This window comes from Mugil cephalus, chromosome 18 (assembly GCF_022458985.1).
Source record: "Mugil cephalus isolate CIBA_MC_2020 chromosome 18, CIBA_Mcephalus_1.1, whole genome shotgun sequence".
Lineage (NCBI taxonomy): Eukaryota > Metazoa > Chordata > Actinopteri > Mugiliformes > Mugilidae > Mugil > Mugil cephalus.
The window spans coordinates 1,699,938-1,712,311 of NC_061787.1; the positions used below are offsets into that span (position 1 = coordinate 1,699,938).

At 40.4% G+C, this 12,374-nt stretch overlaps 1 protein-coding gene and 1 long non-coding RNA gene across 2 annotated transcripts in view; both read left to right on the forward strand.

The window, feature by feature from the left end:
* The window catches only part of LOC124995607 (NACHT, LRR and PYD domains-containing protein 12-like), a 1,019,357-nt gene that overhangs the window by 127,677 nt on the left and 879,306 nt on the right, over window positions 1-12,374 (forward strand). The window lies entirely within an intron of this gene.
* Window positions 9,913-11,400, forward strand: LOC124995640. Its single transcript, XR_007110746.1, has 2 exons — window positions 9,913-9,973; window positions 10,715-11,400. It is a non-coding gene; the product is annotated as an uncharacterized LOC124995640 (long non-coding RNA).

Here is a 12,374-nt window from a genome sequence, read left to right on the forward strand (position 1 = left end):
TTCCAGCAGATCTGGGACCCCTTCATCGGCTACGTATCCAGAGCAGATTTGTCACATATGATGGAAGAGCCTGGGGACATGTAAGGCACTTTGCAGTACCTAAGATTGCAGAAGTGTCTTTGTTTTATGTTCTTCTTTTTCCTATACAATCAACTAGAATGGTCTAACTCATAGACCTGATTCCCAACCTAGTTTTGGAGTAAGCTGATAGGGTGGGGGGGTGGTTAGGCATGTTTGTTCAAGACATGTAGTTGTATTGTAATGTATTGTTTTTCTTTGTTGTGTTGTGGAAAACAATAAAAACAATGTTGGTTAAAAAAAATGTGCGATCTATCGCTAACTGGTAAACCAGCACAAAAAAAGTTACAAAAGGCTTAGATCTCACCCGGATCTAGACGGAGCGATAAACCCCTCAGGGAAAGGCTCTCCCGTCTGCTCCTCTCTCTGCACGCCAAGCGTCGGTCGGGTTGGGGGGTAGAGACCCGCTGGAACCATCCACAGTATTATCCCAGTAGTCCGCTCACCAGTGTCTTTCTTGAAGGCTGTCTGTATTTACTTTTCCCGGCTAACTCGGTAAGCTGCTTCGTTCAGGTCCTCTGTTACAGGTCCACACTTCATCTATGGTTCTTTTCCTGGTCTCCCGCTTCTCCACAAATACAAAGACCACCCATACCATACCCCTCCATATACAGGGAAAATGTCATCCTCATATGTTAAGAGAACCTGCTGTTTTACCATATCTTTCATTTTACTGCCTTACGAGCTACTTTCCATTCATTTTTTCCCTGTGATGCTGTCACAAGCTCTGAACACATGATGAGACTCAGTGATTCTAAGCAGGAACTGTTTTAACTCACATCTTTTATTCTTTATTCAGGTTGAATGACTGCAGTTTGTCAGAGATCAGCTGTGATTCTCTGGTCTCAGCTCTGAAGTCCAACCCCTCCCATCTGAAACATCTGGACCTGAGAGGAAACTTCCTGAAGGATTCAGATGTGAAGCAGCTTCTTGATCTTGTGAAGAGTCCAGACTATAAACTGGAGACTCTGAGGTCAGACTCCATGTTTTCTTTGTGTGCTGAGATGAATATGATGGTAAAGTTGTGGTGACATCAGGCTGATATTCTACTGATCCACACTGAGGATCTTCATGGTAAAGTCTGGTTTCTTCTTCTGTGCTTTAGTCCATTGACTGTGGCAGAGCCATGTTGAGCTCCACATTTCAAAGCTTCATAGAAGAAGAAAAATCCTCCACTGGATGATTGACTCTGAAACTCTGACACTCTTCATTTCCACCTTAGACTTTTTCAAATTAAAAGGAGACCAACAAAAAAAAGGATTGTTTTATATTATATCCAAATCAGTATTGTCTTCAAATGTCTTTGTTCATCTGAACCACAATTTAAATAGTTCACTTTGAAAGAACAAAACATCTTTAACATGTGAACTTTAAACCTGTTCATTCTGAACCTTCTTCAGCTCTGAACACGATTTAAAGGAGGAACTTTACAAACTCACATCTTTTATTCTTTATTCAGATTGAAGAGCTGCAGTTTGTCAGAGATCAGCTGTTATTATCTGGTCTCAGCTCTGAAGTCCAACCCCTCCCATCTGAAACATCTGGAGTTGACTAACAACAACCTGAAGGATTCAGGAGTGAAGCAGCTGTGTGGTTTTCTGGAGAGTCCAGACTGTAGACTGGAGATGCTGGAGTGAGTTCACTGTCTGTTACTGTTGTAGATCTGATATGTTTAATCACCAACTGAATCTAATTCATCTTCATCCACAACTTTCCTCCATAAATCTGTAAATGTCCTTTAGTTCAAGACCAGTGTTTGTAGCAGAAACTGTAGAAAAAGTCAGTGAAGCTGTGAAGGGGCTGGGGGCTGGGACCCAAGTGCAACTGGAAAAACCAGGCAGAAGAATCGTCCACAAAACAAGAACTTTAATCCAAAAGTAGGCCAAGGTCAAAATCCAAAAGGAGGAAAATAGCAGAAGAGGTCATATACAATAGTAGAGATGTTACACTCCAAGCAGACGCTCAACACAGTGTCGAGCTTTCAAAGCAGAAGTATCGACACAAGAGGCTTTGATGCTTCACTTCATACAGTGAAAAATCATGTGACTCCTCAAATGAAGCTTCACTAGGTCACACGCGTATCGGCCATGTGTCACTACAGTTTGGAATTCAGGGCTGGGTTTTCTATCTCAATGCATATAAATAGCCACAATTCATCAAAATGTCACAAGGTTTTGAGAGGAGAGTTTTGCATACGTCATCCATTTACAACCAAGCAGAGTGAGGTTTCAGGTGGGAGTAGTACAACATTAGATTAGCTTGTGTACTTACATTGGCACATAGGGATTCACACATTATACATATATTGACTTACATACATACATACTAAGCACACATACAGAGAAACAAGCATTTTACACAACCATTGTCACCACAGTCCCTAGTTGGAAAAACATTTCACTTTTCTTATTTTGTAATTTGTATTTCTACCAATCACCCAAAAGCATATCTAAAACATACAGTATTATATGAAGGCACAACCACACAAGCACATCATTATTTTATTGAAAGAATATAAATCAAGCATTTCAAAATGCACATACTATAGATCCTTCATTGTTAAACAGTGCCTCACCGTTTCACCACCCTTTGCCTCGTTTCCTGTGAATGCTATGTCTACTTTATCCAGCAGATGTCGCCACATTAAATCATATAAATCGCTTGACAACACTGAACCACTTCAACACAATTGCTTCATATTGATTCAGTGTTTCACAAAGCTTCAGTTTTTCCATCACTGCACAATACACAAGTAGCAAACAACAAAACAACAAAAGAAAACACAAGAGGGTTTAAACACAAAGTTACAAGGACAAGGGGGATGAGGCAGGGTTTAAATACACTGGGTAACAAGACACAGGGGAAACACATTAGAGTGGAGACATGAATCACAGAGGAGGAAACAACAGGAAGCAACACTAACAGCAATACACACTACAAAGTAAAACAGGAAATTAATGCAAATGAAACAGATTCTGACAGAAGCTTAAAGGCTGTTAGGACACAGTAATGTTGAGCTGCACATTTAAAACCTGAACACATCTGATGGAATTATTCAGGATTTAATCTACATCTTTTATTCTTTATTCAGATTGAACAGCTGCAGTTTGTCAGAGACCAGCTGTGATTCTCTGGGACCAGCTCTGATGTCCAACCCCTCCCATCTGAAACATCTGGAGCTGAGTTACAACGACCTGAAGGATTCAGGAGTGAAGCAGCTGTGTGGTTTTCTGGAGAGTCCAGACTGTAGACTGGAGACTCTGAGGTCAGTTCACTGTCTGATAATGTTGTAGATCTGATATGTTTAATCACCAACTGAATCTAATTCATCTTCATCCACAACTTTATTGTTCCTCAAACTGAAGACAAACTCATTTCAATAACTGTATAGATCAAATCAAACCAACTTTATTTATATAGCACCTTCATACAAATGAATTACAACCCAAGGTTCTTCACACATACACACACACACACACACACACACACACACACACACACACACACACAAAGGAGGTCAGGGATAGAAAGAGCACAGATAAAATGAGTAACATGGCTGAGCACAGATGGACCAGTGAGGAAACACCATCACAGAGGACCGTCCAACACAACGTTCAACCCTCTGCAGCCCTGAGGTCCTCCAGCAGGCTGGTCCATAGACGTGGGCCATGAAACTGAAAAGATGCCTCTCCATACTTCTTTGTCTTGACTCTAGGAACCACTAAAAGGCCGCTACCAGAGGAGCTCAGGGCTGCAAGGCTGATAAATATGAGGGACCAAGACCATTCAGACATTTAGAAACCAATAAAAGAACCTTAAAATGGATCCTGAAACACACCAGGAGCCAATGCAGCATCTTAAAACTGGTGTAATATGCTCTCTCTCTTTCTGGTCTTCGTCAGCACACGTGCTGCTGAGTTTTCAAGTAGTTGTAAAGGATTTATGGTTTTTTTGGGGAGACCAGAAAGGAGAGCATTACAATAGTCAATACGACTGGAGATAAAAGCATCAGCGTCTCTGTGTTTGATCCAAAAGAGAAACGGGTGGACTCTGGCTGTGTTCTTGAGCTGCTAAAATCCACTTTTTACTATGTTTTTAATGTGAGGGATAAAACCAAGCTCAGAGTCAATAATAACACCCAGGTTTTTACCTCTTCTCAGGGAAACATAGACATTGTCTGTAATTAGGTAAAACTTTGTCTCTCTGAGCCTCAGGACCGATAACTAAAACCTGACTTCTGTCCTGGTTGAGCTGTAGGAACTTCTCTGCCATCCACGTCTTAATATCTAAAATACATTTAAAAGGACATCAATCAGTCCTGGGTCATCAGGAGACACGGACATATACAGCTGTGTATCATCTCCTGATGACTCCACCAAGTAGCAGCATGTACAAATTAAAAAGAGTTGGACCTCAGATTGAGCCTTGGGGACACCACCATCCACTTTGGATTTCTCACAAGAGGAGTGTTCATCTATAGACTCATAACATTGTCTGTCAGTGAGGAAGGATTTAAACCAGTTCCATGAGAGACTCATCATGTTGTGCAGTCTGCTTAAAAGAATATTGTCATCTACTGTGTCAAATGCTGCACTCAAATCCAATAGAACCAGGACAGAGAGTTTCTCCTTGTCCATGTTCATTTAAAACCTTCATCAGGAAAGTCTCAGTTCTGTGATTTGTCCAAAAACCCAAAGTGAAAAGTTTCATACAAACTGAGTTTTCATAAAATCATTCAACTGCTTAAAAACCACTTTCTGTAAAATGTGACTTAAACATGTCAGATTAGACACTGGCCTGTAATTATTGAGCATCACAGTGTCTAAATGATTCCTCTTCAGAAGAGGCCTGACCAAGGCTGTCTTAAAAGCACTTGGGAAAACTCCTGTCTGAAGAGAAGAAGTTCAAATATTCAAAACATCCTCAGCTAAAACGGATTTAAAAATGGTGCAGGAATAGTATCTAAAAGGCAGGTTGCTGCTTTTAACTGAGAGATAACTTTCTCCAGCACCTTAGCATCAACCAGGACAAAACTATCCAGTGTTTCCTCACATAAAAACATAGATTCAGCTGCAATAAAAGCAGATTGAGATTGACTAAAAGCTGACCTAATACTTTTGTATAATGTATAATGTTGATGCTTCATTCCTGCTCAACACACACAGATGAGATCATGTGTTCAGATGCAGGTGTTTGAGGTGTGTTTAGTGTCTGAGCTTCCTGCTGTTTCATCATCATTCACTCACATTTCATTTGGAGTCAAACCTGCTGTGATCCATGTATCAGTCCATTCTCTCTGAACCACAGCTGCTGGAAGGAGCTCACACACCTCACACTGTCACATATTACTGTCTGTAGAAGACATGATGGAGATCCACAATAACACAAGGACAAAGTCACTCAGACATGGAGAGGAGATTTAATCTACATCTTTTATTCTTTATTCAGGTTGGAGAACTGCAGTTTGTCAGAGATCAGCTGTGATTCTCTGGTCTCAGCTCTGATGTCCAACCCCTCCCATCTGAAACATCTGGACCTGAGTTACAACAGAGACCTGAAGGATTCAGGAGTGAAGCAGCTGTGTGGTTTTCTGGAGAGTCCAGACTGTAGACTGGAGACTCTGAGGTCAGTTCACTGTCTGTTACTGTTGTAGATCTGATATGTTTAATCACCAACTGAATCTAATTCATCTTCATCCACAACTTTATTGTTCCTCAAACTGAAGACAAACTCATTTCAACAACTGTATAAATCAAATGAAACCAACTTTATTCACACACACACACACACACACACACACACACACACACACACACACACACACACACACACACACACACACACACACACACACACACACGACACACACACACACACACACACACACACACACACACACACACACACACACCGTGTCATCAGCTCCTAAAGAGAAGAAACACTAGAGCTGGAATAAAAGATTAAAAACAACAATAATAACATATAAACACTAAATAAACACAATTAAAAAAGTACAATATAAATAAACAAATATAAATAAATAAATATTCGCTGGATAAATTTAAAACCTTCATCAGGAAAGTCTCAGTTCTGTGATTTGTCCAAAAACAGACTATGAGTTTTCATAAAATCATTCAACTGGTTAAAAACCACTTTCTGTAAAACGTGTCTTAAAAATGTCAGATTAGACACTGGCCTGTAATTATTGAGCATCACAGTGTCTAAATGATTCCTCTTCAGAAGAGGCCTGACCAAGGCTGTCTTAAAAGCACTTGGGAAAACTCCTGTCTGAAGAGAAGAAGTTCAAATATTCAAAACATCCTCAGCTAAAACGGATTTAAAAATGGTGCAGGAATAGTATCTAAAAGGCAGGTTGCTGCTTTAACTGAGAGATAACTTTCTCCAGCACCTTAGCATCAACCAGGACAAAACTATCCAGTGTTTCCTCACATAAAAACATAGATTCAGCTGCAATAAAAGCAGATTGAGATTGACTAAAAGCTGACCTAATACTTTTGTATAATGAATAATGTTGATGCTTCATTCCTGCTCAACACACACAGATGAGATCATGTATTCAGATGCAGGTGTTTGAGGTGTGTTTAGTGTCTGAGCTTCCTGCTGTTTCATCATCATTCACTCACATTTCATTTGGAGTCAAACCTGCTGTGATCCATGTATCAGTCCATTCTCTCTGAACCACAGCTGCTGGAAGGAGCTCACACACCTCACACTGTCACATATTACTGTCTGTAGAAGACATGATGGAGATCCACAATAACACAAGGACAAAGTCACTCAGACATGGAGAGGAGATTTAATCTACATCTTTTATTCTTTATTCAGATTGTTTAGATGCAGTTTGACAGAGATCAGCTGTGATTCTCTGGGACCAGCTCTGAAGTCCAACCCCTCCCATCTGAAACATCTGGACCTGACTAAAAACAACCTGAAGGATTCAGGAGTGAAGCAGCTGTGTGGTTTTCTGGAGAGTCCAGACTGTAGACTGGAGACTCTGAGGTCAGTTCACTGTCTGTTACTGTTGTAGATCTGATATGTTTAATCACCAACTGAATCTAATTCATCTTCATCCACAACTTTATTGTTCCTCAAACTGAAGACAAACTCATTTCAATAACTGTATAAATCAAATCAAACCAATTTTATTTATATTGCACCTTTCATACAAATGAATTACAACCCAAGGTTCTTCACACGTAGAACAAACAAATATAAAACAAGCCTGAAGAACCCTCCCCCTTCCCACACACACACACACACACACACACACACACACACACACACACACACACACACACACACACACACACACACACACACAAGGAGGTCAGGGATAGAAAGAGCACAGATAAAATGAGTAACATGGCTGAGCACAGATGGACCAGTGAGGAAACACCATCACAGAGGACCGTCCAACACAACGTTCAACCCTCTGCAGCCCTGAGGTCCTCCAGCAGGCTGGTCCATAGACGTGGGCCATGAAACTGAAAAGATGCCTCTCCATACTTCTTTGTCTTGACTCTAGGAACCACTAAAAGGCCGCTACCAAGGGAGCTCAGGGCTGCAAGGCTGATAAATATGAGGGACCAAGACCATTCAGACATTTAGAAACCAATAAAAGAACCTTAAAATGGATCCTGAAACACACCAGGAGCCAATGCAGCATCTTAAAACTGGTGTAATATGCTCTCTCTCTTTCTGGTCTTCGTCAGCACACGTGCTGCTGAGTTTTCAAGTAGTTGTAAAGGATTTATGGTTTTTTGGGGAGACCAGAAAGGAGAGCATTACAATAGTCAATAGGACTGGAGATAAAAGCATCAGCGTCTCTGTGTTTGATCCAGAGAGAAACGGGTGGACTCTGGCTGTGTTCTTGAGCTGCTAAAATCCACTTTTACTATGTTTTTAATGTGAGGGATAAAACCAAGCTCAGAGTCAATAATAACACCCAGGTTTTTACCTCTTCTCAGGGAAACATAGACATTGTCTGTAATTTAGGTAAAACTTTGTCTCTCTGAGCCTCAGGACCGATAACTAAAACCTGACTTCTGTCCTGGTTGAGCTGTAGGAACTTCTCTGCCATCCACGTCTTAATATCTAAAATACATTAAAAGGACATCAATCAGCCCTGAGTCATCAGGAGACACGGACATATACAGCTGTGTATCATCTCCTGATGACTCCACCAAGTAGCAGCATGTACAAATTAAAAAGAGTTGGACCTCAGATTGAGCCTTGGGGACACCACCATCCAGTTTGGATTTCTCACAAGAGGAGTGTTCATCTATAGACTCATAACATTGTCTGCCAGTGAGGAAGGATTTAAACCAGTTACATGAGAGACTCATCATGTTGTGCAGTCTGCTTAAAAGAATATTGTCATCTACTGTGTCAAATGCTGCACTCAAATCCAATAGAACCAGGACAGAGAGTTTCTCCTTGTCCATGTTCATTTAAAACCTTCATCAGGAAAGTCTCAGTTCTGTGATTTGTCCAAAAACCCAAAGTGAAAAGTTTCTTACAAACTGTGAGTTTTCATAAAATCATTCAACTGGTTAAAAAACACTTTCTGTAAAATGTGACTTAAAAATGTCAGATTAGACACTGGCCTGTAATTATTGAGCATCACAGTGTCTAAATGATTCCTCTTCAGAAGAGGCCTGACCAAGGCTGTCTTAAAAGCACTTGGGAAAACTCCTGTCTGAAGAGAAGAAGTTCAAATATTCAAAACATCCTCAGCTAAAAGGGATTTAAAACTGGTGCAGGAATAGTATCTAAAAGGCAGGTTGCTGCTTTTAACTGAGAGATAACTTTCTCCAGCACCTTAGCATCAACCAGGACAAAACTATCCAGTGTTTCCTCACATAAAAACATAGATTCAACTGCAATAAAAGCAGATTGAGATTGACTAAAAGCTGACCTAATACTTTTGTATAATGTATAATGTTGATGCTTCATTCCTGCTCAACACACACAGATGAGATCATGTGTTCAGATGCAGGTGTTTTGAGGTGTGTTTAGTGTCTGAGCTTCCTGCTGTTTCATCATCATTCACTCACATTTCATTTGGAGTCAAACCTGCTGTGATCCATGTATCAGTCCATTCTCTCTGAACCACAGCTGCTGGAAGGAGCTCACACACCTCACACTGTCACATATTACTGTCTGTAGAAGACATGATGGAGATCCACAATAACACAAGGACAAAGTCACTCAGACATGGAGAGGAGATTTAATCTACATCTTTTATTCTTTATTCAGATTGAGTTGGTGCAGTTTGTCAAAGATCAGCTGTGATTCTCTGGGACCAGCTCTGAAGTCCAACCCCTCCCATCTGAAACATCTGGACCTGAGTGACAACAAGTTGAAGGATTCAGGAGTGAAGCAGCTGTGTGGTTTTCTGGAGAGTCCAGACTGTAGACTGGAGACTCTGAGGTCAGTTCACTGTCTGTTACTGTTGTAGATCTGATATGTTTAATCACCAACTGAATCTAATTCATCTTCATCCACAACTTTCCTCCATAAATCTGTAAATGTCCTTTAGTTCAAGACCAGTGTTTGTAGCAGAAACTGTAGAAAATGTTAAAGTCAATGAAGCTTAAAGGCTGTTAGGACACAGTAATGTTAAGCTGAACATTTAAAACCTGAACACATCTGATGGAATTATTCATGGTTTAATCTACATCTTTTATTCTTTATTCAGGTTGAGGAGATGCAGGTTGTCAAAGATCAGCTGTGATTCTCTGGTCTCAGCTCTGAAGTCCAACCCCTCCCATCTGAAACATTTGGAGCTGAGTAGAAACAACCTGGAGGATTCAGAAGTGAAGCAGCTTCTTGATCTTGTGGAGAGTCCAGACTATAAACTGGAGACTCTGAGGTGAGTAGAGGGTTCCAGTCAGTCCATGCTGCTTTCATCAGTATCGTCCTAAACACAGTTAGTATCAAAGATCCAGTGTTTCCTGTAAACCTGCAGCTTCTCAGTGAAGCTGTGAGAGGAGAATGGAGACAGGCTTCAGGATTGGACAGAAAGACAGAGAGAGAGACAACAGTCAACCAATCAGATGAGCCAGAAGCTTGTTGTGATCATGTGTTTGAGTTGATGTGAAGACGACTGTTGTTGTTGTGTTGATGTGTCCAGGAAATAAAGCTGGATTCCAGCTGACAGCCTTCCAAGATGTATAGAGACAGTGGTGGTCATTCATCACATCTGATCAACAACTGATCACAGCTCTGAGATCAGTCTGACTGAAGCCTGCACATCACAGAAGCAGCATTACATTTAGTAACCATGAGTTTCTTAGTCAGCTGATCTTTGTTTCCATGGAGCAGCAGTAAATCCATCACTAAAGTGTTGGTGCAGTAATGAAGCGTTCAGGACTCTCAGCAGTTTCTTAGTGAAATGTGCAGAGGAAACAGACTTGATGCTAAAAGTCTCTGCAGGTCTGTGTGTGTTCACTCCAACACGTTAACATGAAGCTGAAAGGAAGCTGGCTGAGCTCCACAGCTGCTCCACTGCTGCTCTGAACAGGACTCAAGTCCCTGCTGCTCTTTCTACTGGATGTGATGATGAAGGGAAACACTCCTTCACCTCCTCTCTCCTTTCTCCTCCTCTCTACAGGTGGAAGTATTCATGGGAATAAACAGGATGATCTGTGTCCTGATGATCCAGAGGGTGAAGCAGCAGCAGCTTGTGTGGACAGAGACTCTGACTGCAGATAAATGCTGATGTTGATGAAGAAGTGAGCAGCTCAGTCACAAACATTCTTCTCCCAGTGATGCAGCCAGTGTTCAGTTTCTCTCACTCAGCAGATACATGTGTTTGTGCTCCTGCTGCTCTATGGACTCCACTGAGTCAACATCTAAAACTATTTGGACTTTTCTGTTGGGTTCAGTGGAGGTGTGTATGTGCTGGATGCTTGAACACAATCAGCTGATAGGTGTGTATGTGCTATGATTGGTGTATTCCTGCTGCGGCCGTAGAAATAAAATAGGAACATGTCAGATGGAATCAGCCTCCAATCATCATGTGATGACTCTTCTGAAAGGAGAACTTCATCTTTACAGACTCATGTTGGACGTGTTCTGTTGTTTCCGTCTATAATGAATTTAATTTAAGGACTAATGACACTTCTGAGGAAGATTGGAGTCTCAGTCCAAACTATCAAGCAGGTAAAGAAACATCTCCTGCACTGTAATAAATATTGAACAGGTCTAACCTTATTTATCCATCACTCACTTCAAAAAGTGTAAAACTCATAAAACCTCCTCCTGTAATTTTTGTTCAATTGACACCGAATGTGCATTTAAAAAATATTGACACATAATCAGCTGGGTAAAAATGGCCAACAGCAGATCACCATCAAAAAATATCAGGCCTAATATTTACATGTAAGTCAGCAGCTTCTCATGTTAATGTCCTAACTTTAATACCACCTTAATATATTAATACCACCTTAAAACTTTACATTTAATAGAACCTTGAGCCTTTGAAGACATGCAGGGCTCAGATAGTCTGATGTTAGGAGAGTGCAACTGATCATCTTGTTCAAAGTGAACTGACTTTATTTGTGGAGATGAAGGGATTCCCAGAGTGGAGGGGGAGACAGCGCCGTCTGGTGGCCTCTAGAGGAACTGCAGCTCATCAACATCTATCAGAGTCTATTCAGAGAATCAGTGGGAAGCTTCCAGGAAATAGTGGAAACCTGGGTCTCAAAATTGAAACTTTTTATAGAAACTATGGAAAGGATATTTACTCAAGGAAAAACAGCAGATATATAATGACAGATTAATTTGTGGAAGTCATGTATAGTAGAGGTCAACAATTATGACTGAGGGACTGCAAAATGCTTGTCAGAAAACTAAATAATCTTTAATGGCATTGTATAAAGCACAGAACAGAAGAGACAGAGATTAAATATAAGAAATAAAAAAACAAATCTAATGTTATGAGGGATTATTATAATAAAATATTAGAGAATAATAAAAGCAATACAAAAAGTAAGGGAATATTCTGAATAATATTGTTAGAAAACTTTCATGTGGGCCAAACTGCCGAAATGAATAACTCAGGCTGAGGAGAAAGTTGGAGAAAGCAAAGCTCTATTATCTTGGGAACTATAGAAAAAAATTGAAATTAAAGACGATGTAAGAAAGTGTGAGTAAAAAATCAAAGGTCTGGAATGATCCTGATGAATGATGTTTATTGTGCAGAAAATTATGGAAAGAATAATGGATCCATCAACACATATGTTTAATTTATCATTCAAAACAGGAATATT